Source organism: Acinonyx jubatus, chromosome C1 (genome assembly GCF_027475565.1).
Source record: "Acinonyx jubatus isolate Ajub_Pintada_27869175 chromosome C1, VMU_Ajub_asm_v1.0, whole genome shotgun sequence".
Taxonomy (NCBI): Eukaryota; Metazoa; Chordata; class Mammalia; order Carnivora; family Felidae; genus Acinonyx; species Acinonyx jubatus.
This window is the reverse complement of record NC_069381.1, coordinates 3,491,711-3,498,342: the sequence shown is the minus strand read 5'-3', so window position 1 is coordinate 3,498,342 and position 6,632 is coordinate 3,491,711. Positions and strand designations below refer to the sequence as shown.

The window sequence follows — 6,632 nt, the reverse complement described above, 5'->3', positions numbered from 1 at the left end:
TTGGACCTTGGCAGGAAAGCCCCCCCCGGCAACCTCAAGATTCTCCTCAGGTAAACTGTCACTGAGGCTTGAAAGAGCGATCTATGTTCCTTATTGTCAAGACCAAAGTTGGACAGGAAGCCATCAGGATTTAAGGACCCATTTAAACCATCTCCGGCATGGCATCATCCCCAGCATCCATGCCGACCGGTTATTTGTAACGAGAGGGAGCCAGACCCTTGGCCAGCACACGGGTGTGTTGAGGGCACTGGCTTTGCCACCCACCTGCAGCCCCTCCTGCAACGACGGGAGACTTTGTTCCAAGTCCGCCCCGGAGAGGAGCCAACCTGGCTGCTGGTCTCCAAGGTGTGAAACTTTCCATGCAACACCTTGGTGAATGTGTTGATTATTCACTATACCTCAGAATAGTTGAAATATAATTACGATGAAGTTTTGTATAATCATTTCTGGAATCCTTGAATGAATTCTGAGGGGTCCCGGGCTGCGTGGTTTGGAAACTCATTTATACCCCTCCTGGGACGTCCTTCTCACTCCACCTTGGGTTGTGGTTATGAGTTCTGAGTTATCCCAGAGGTAGAGTTGTTTTCCTAAACTAGAGTTTAGCAAATATCTAGGGCCGTTGTTACAAGCCTAATAAATACCGGAGAAATGAATGAATGAATGAATGTAGGACCCCTTCAAGGACAAGGAATGGTCATTCTTTTGGTATCCAGGGACTAAGCATAGGATCTGGCAGGTGGTAGTGAATCAGTGAATGAGTGAATGGAAAGGGTCCTTGCCTCCTGTGTCCTTGCAACATGCATCCCTGTTAGGGAAGGGAGCTTGTGCCATCATCATGTCGCCTGGTCCTTGGCTTTAGAAGACCGGCCCGAGGAATCTGCTGTCTCAGCTCAGACTGCATCATTGGCTGCCCAGCGCCTAAAGGAGTTAGTCCCACCAGAAACATCTGTGCCCATTCCTCATGGTCAGGGCACTCACGTGCAGCCCCAGCCTTTGAGCTGAAGGTTGAATTTGGAAGAAGTGATTTTGGGGTTCTGTTGCTTTTCTGAGATAGGAGTCTCCCAGGCCAGAGGGCTGCCAGTTGGTGGGTCTGGGAAGACAGAGGGTGTGAGTAGGGGGCTCCCCTGTCTACTCCCCCATGTACCTGGGCCCGTGTGGAATCTGCCAGCTCTGGGAGGCCTTTCCTTTGATGGACACCACTGACATGACTGGACTTGTCAGGACCCATCAGGGAAGGCAGGTTTCGGCAGTGAATTGAATTTGCAAGCAAGATAATCAGTTATTGATTGGAAGGGTGAGCCACTGCTCCTGTCTGCTTCTGAGGAAATGAACTTCTTCTCTTTCTGGAATATTTACTGGTGGGAGAGAAGCAGGGACAGCCCGAGTCAGCTTGGCTGAAGTGATGCTGAAGGGGCCACATCCACGATATTTACATAGGTGAAATGGGGCTACGCATGCCCTTGGGGACAGGGCAGCTCTGTCCCACACCCGGTGGGAAGCCCTGATGCCCAGGTGTCTGATTCCCCACCTCTTGCTTCAGGTAAGAAGTCTTCAGGACCCAGGTGAGGAGGAGGGAGCCCCCCTGCCCCCCAGGCCACTCCCCTCACCCTCAGCTCCCAGGGCCCTTTAGAGACCCACAGCGCCCCTCACTTGATGCCTCTGGTCACCAGATTTCCATGGAGGGTCTCTGCCCCCGGGGCCTGGACCAGGGCTCCCCCACCATCCCTGAGAAACCCTGACTCTGGGATACCGTTGACTGTAGAGGGCACCATCGACCTAACAACAGCATGCTGGGAGAGACCGTGAAGCCCCATCGTATGTAGCATTCATCATAATTACAAATGTGTCCCGATTCCAGACAAGCTAAAAAGAGAGGAAAAAAAAGCGTGACTTGGAGTCAGGGAAATGTGGTGTTGTTATTTTCATTGTTCACATTATTAATTTGTTTACATCTCACTTTGTACCCAAAGGGTTTGCTGTGGGGAGTTGGGACGGCTGCTCCCACATCCCCTCTGACACTTCTTGGCTGAGAGGCGCTCAGTCGGGGAGGAGGAGGGGGAGGAGGCTCAGGCGGCACGTGCATGCTTGCTTGGCCCGGGACCGTGTGCAGCCACAGACCTGCGAGGACCTCCTCACCTCCTCCCAGCCCAGCGAGGTGCCTACCACCAGGGAGCACTCTCACCTCGAGCCCAGTGTGTGGTCCGTACGACCAGGGAGCACTCTCACCTCCTCCAGCCCAGCGTGGTCCGTATGACCAGGGAGCACTCTCACCTCCAGCCCAGTGCGTGGTCCGTACGACCAGGGAGCACTCTCACTTGCCACCTGTGCCCCCACAGCCCCAATGTACTCGTGCTCTGGGCCCTGGAAATTCAGGTCCTGAGGCTCCAAGCCTGTTTCCAAGGCGCATCTGAGTCCATCCTTCTGGGACAAGTGAGCGGGAGCAAGGGGCTGTTGAGTGCAGCCAGAGCCTGATGTGAGGTGCTCCCCTCAGGGGCAGGGCTGCCTCCCCACAGCACAGATGTAGGATGGTGGAGAAGGGGATGGTCTGGGGGCCGGCAGGGGTCCGGACCATCTCTGCTGTGCTGCCTGCACAATTGACCCTTCGCTTCAAGGAGTGGAGAATTCTGAACTCGAGCCTGGCCTTCTGGGTCAAGGGTGAGCTTACCTGTCAAGGTGGGAGGCCAGAACATGTTCCATCGAAGCTTGCTGGCCTGATTCTGCATGGGCCTCTGTTTTACTCTTGCCCTCAGCCTCTGATTGTTTGGGGGCCTCACGGTGACCTGACCAGTGAAGGAACGACCTCGTCTGCATATAGAACATTCTCGTTTTTCCCCGGGCTGCATGGCCCACAGCTGGCAGCTCCAGCCCAGGACTTCTGTGCATCAGGGAGGTCGAAGTCCAGGATTAGGAGCTTCCTGACTCAAAGTCTGGGTCTCCCCTTCCTCTCTGGATGGCCCTCAGGGGCCTGGTCTTGGGAGGAATATGCACCCAGGTGACACTTTCCATGGTGGCTCCACCTTTGCCGGGTGGGACTTGGGAGAAGTTCGCTGGGCTTATATCCCCTGCATCCTTGGGGGGCTTTGTGCTCAGGACTGACTTCAGTCCAGATGCCCATTCTTCCTTCTGTGCAGAGAAGGCTCTGTGCCCCGGGGTGCTGAAGCAATGCTTCCTTCTCTCTATTCCTGGCCACGTCCCATGGAAAGGGTGAGGAAATTTTGCGATTGGATCCCGGGCTGGCTGGAGACCCGGGTGGAATGGTGTTCGTGTTTATTCTGGATGGAGCCCTTTCTACCTGCAAATCGTAGCTAATCCCTGGCTTCACCTGGAGGGAGACTCGGTGAGCTGGACAAAGGTGGGGGCCTGAGTCAGGAGAAGAATCCAAGAGCAGAATCAAGGTTTCTCCGGGGAGCCGGATCAATATAGACAGCTAATCCCCGGGCCTCTGATCATCCCTGGGCTCATCAGAGTGTGGCCTCTGGTCCCTGGAATACTCAGGACCTGGGTATTCTGCCTCATTAATTTTCTGGTCACCTTGGGGTGGGCTGGGGGAAAGGAATGCCTCCTGTTTGCAGATTTTGTGATGGAAAATCACGGAGTGTGGTTCGCTTCCCTGCCTTGGGCAACCGGCTGGGCTGCAGGGCGAGTCTCGGGCTGGTGGTGGTCGGGCCCTCGTTCCGAAAGCAGTTTGTTGAAGGATGCAGGCCAGAAGTGTAGGGGACTGGGCTGTTTCTCTTCTGGCCCTGGGACATACCCCATGGCTCTCTCATGTCTCAAGCAAGCCCTCCGGCAGGTGTTAGCTGTTCTTGTCAGCTGCCTCTCTCACCCCCGGAGCAAGATGGGGTAAACCACTCCCCGGCAATTCCAGAACGTTGCTGGCATCTCCTGTGATTGAAGTTTCATTGGATTTTCACGTCTGTTTTGTTTTCTTTCCCTTCCTTCTGAATGATGGAGACGGGGAGACACAATGGCAGTTGCTACGGATTGAGTGGGGGGGATGGGAAGCTGGAGGGTGGTCCCTAAGCCGGGTGTGTAGCTGGACCACTGCTCTGGGCGGAATCGAGTCCCCCAAACATTCGTATGGTGAAGTCCCAGCCCCCGCTGCCTCAGAATGCAGCTATATTTGGTGACAGGGTCTCTAAAGAGGTGATTAAGTGAAAATGAGACCACTGGGCCCTAATCTAATCTGTGTCCTTATTATAAGAAGAGAAAAGGATGCTCTCCAACAGAGGGAAGGCCATACCAGTGAGAAGCTTGCCATCTGCACACCAAGGAGAGAGGCTTCCGAGGACGCTGCCCCTGCCCACACCTTGATCTTTGACTCCAGAACAGTGAGAAAATGCAAGCCTGCGGTGCTCGGTCTGTCAGCCCCAGCGCACTGACGCAGGTACGCGGGGCTCGATGAGGGGCGGTGGGGTGTGCTCCAGCAGGGACATTCTGGGGTTGCAGCAGACTTTGCTCTGTCGGCACCCAGAGCCCTTCTTCCCACTGGCAGGCTGCCCCGCCTCCAACTCACCTGCTCCTGGGGGCTGTCACAAGCTAGCCCTGCCAGCTGGCCCGGCTAGAGCCCTGGGTTCAGGGTATGTGGGGCAACTGCTCCTTTTTCTCCACTAATAGAGCCCCGTTGGAGAGCCACGGGCTGGGATCGCTGCCTTAGACAATTTCCTGTTCTACGAATGCTAATATTCCAACCAACTGGCCTCAAGTGAGAGATCCGTAATTAACTGAAAGGAGATCACTTTTAAATCATCCCTGGGCACCAATTTGGGAGGCCAGCTCCGGGGCTGGATGGGCTGTGGGCTCAGCTCAGAGTGACTATTCTTATTTTCTTAACTAACAGGGAAGGACATGTGGCCAGGGAAAGGAAATGTGTCTCTGTGAGTTTTTAAGGGATAAAATAAATATGTTTCCAAAATTCTGCTGGTCGAATTCTCTGGAAAAAAAAAAAAAAACACAAGTAAATCGATGATACAACAGCGAGTGACTCGGACATGGGAGCCACACGCCCACCTCCGTGTCCTCTTTTGCATCTGTGAGTGGGGGACGCACATTGGACTCCAGACTGCAGGTCCTGTCATATTCTTTGTACGCCAGGTGCTATAGACTTTGCTAGAAGTACCCCCAGGCGCACCTGGGCGGGTGCGAGCAGGATGCGTCTGGGAACACAGTTTCCCATGTTCCTGGTCTTGTTGGTAGCTGGTGGCAGGGTCTGGAGACCAGGATTTCAGCCCCGGCCTGGTCACATGGCTCATCCCCTATGTCTGCTGGGGCTAGTGACCCCAGACAGTTCTGGAGGACAGAAGTCTCTGATTCGAGTCTTCCGGGCCCCAAATCAAGGTGCTGGTGGGGTTAGTTCCTTCTGCAAACTGTCCAGAAGGGTCTGCTCCTTGCTTCTGCCAGTTTCTGGTGGCCGTCTCTGGCCCCCGGCCGGTGGCTGTATCACTCTCGTCTGTCTCTGTGGCCACTTCGCCATCTCCTCTTCAGTGTCCGATGTCCCCCAGCCTCCCTCTTGTGGGGCCCCTGTGATGGCACTTAGTGTCTCCCTGTAATTCAGGATCACCTCCCCAGCTCCTTAAGATCCTTAACTTAATCCCATCTGCAAGGTCCCTTCTGCCAAGTGAGGTCAGAGGTTCTATTTTGTCCTGACCGGCCATCCCAGCCTGTCTCCAGGGGCGCCCCCCATGCACTGTCAGGGTCCTGCCGTCCCCTAGTGCCTCCCAGACTTTCAGGTCTCCCTTCTGCCCACGCGGCTCCTACCTGCACGTCCCTTGTCCTTCGGCGGAATCTTCTCGTCTGCCACATCCCACCTCAACCTCTTCCTGCTCTGAACTGTTTTTCCGTTGAGGTGAAATTCACATCATAAAATCACCCATTTGAGAGTCGACACTTCAGTGGCATTTAGTGCCTTCACAGTGATGTGCAATCACCACCTGTGTCTGGTCCCCGAACTTTTCATCCTCCCAAAGGAGACCCTGTCCCCATGAGCGGTCACACCCCTCCCCACCCCTGGTTAAACGCTGCTTTCTGTCTCTACGGATTTACCGACTCTGGACGTTTCGTAGAAATGGAGTCAGACGATGCACGCGCTTTTGTGTCTGACATCTGTCACTAAGCATGATGTCCCCAAGGTCCCTCCATGATGCACTGCACCCCAGCGCTCACTGCTTTGTACGGCCGAGTACCATTCTATCATTTGCTGCTGTGAGCCTTTGTGCATGTGTACTGGTTTGAGGCTCTGTTTTCAGTTCTTTAGGGAGTGAGATTGCTGGACCACGTGGAATTTCAAAGTTTGCTTTTTTGAGCAACTGCCAAACCTGGTTTTAGTTTTTGTATTTTCTTCTATTGTGGGTGTTTTTTTTTTTTTTTTCAATGTTCTCAAGCCCGAAGAGAGGACCAGAGCGGAGGAGGCTCTTTCGGTAGGGATGATGTCAGTCGAAGTCACCCCTACTGGCCACCAGGCTCTGCTCTGGTTGCTGTCGGCTCCCTGGGGGTGTGGGGCTTGGGACATCGGCATTGGCGACAGGTGTTCTGCAACACTGCTCACTGGCTCATGCACGCAGGGGCCCGGGGGTTTGGGGACATCTGCTCTTGATGAGAGCAGGGTTTATGGGGGAGGGTGGCCCCCTAGTACTGTG

At 54.6% G+C, this 6,632-nt stretch overlaps 1 long non-coding RNA gene across 1 annotated transcript; it reads left to right on the top strand.

Moving 5' to 3' along the window:
- The first annotated feature begins 86 nt into the window (after positions 1 to 86).
- On the top strand, positions 87 to 2,269 carry LOC128311950 (uncharacterized). The gene is made up of 3 exons (XR_008290704.1): positions 87 to 345; positions 1,371 to 1,540; positions 1,671 to 2,269. It is a non-coding gene; the product is annotated as an uncharacterized LOC128311950 (long non-coding RNA).
- The last annotated feature ends 4,363 nt before the right edge of the window (positions 2,270 to 6,632 follow it).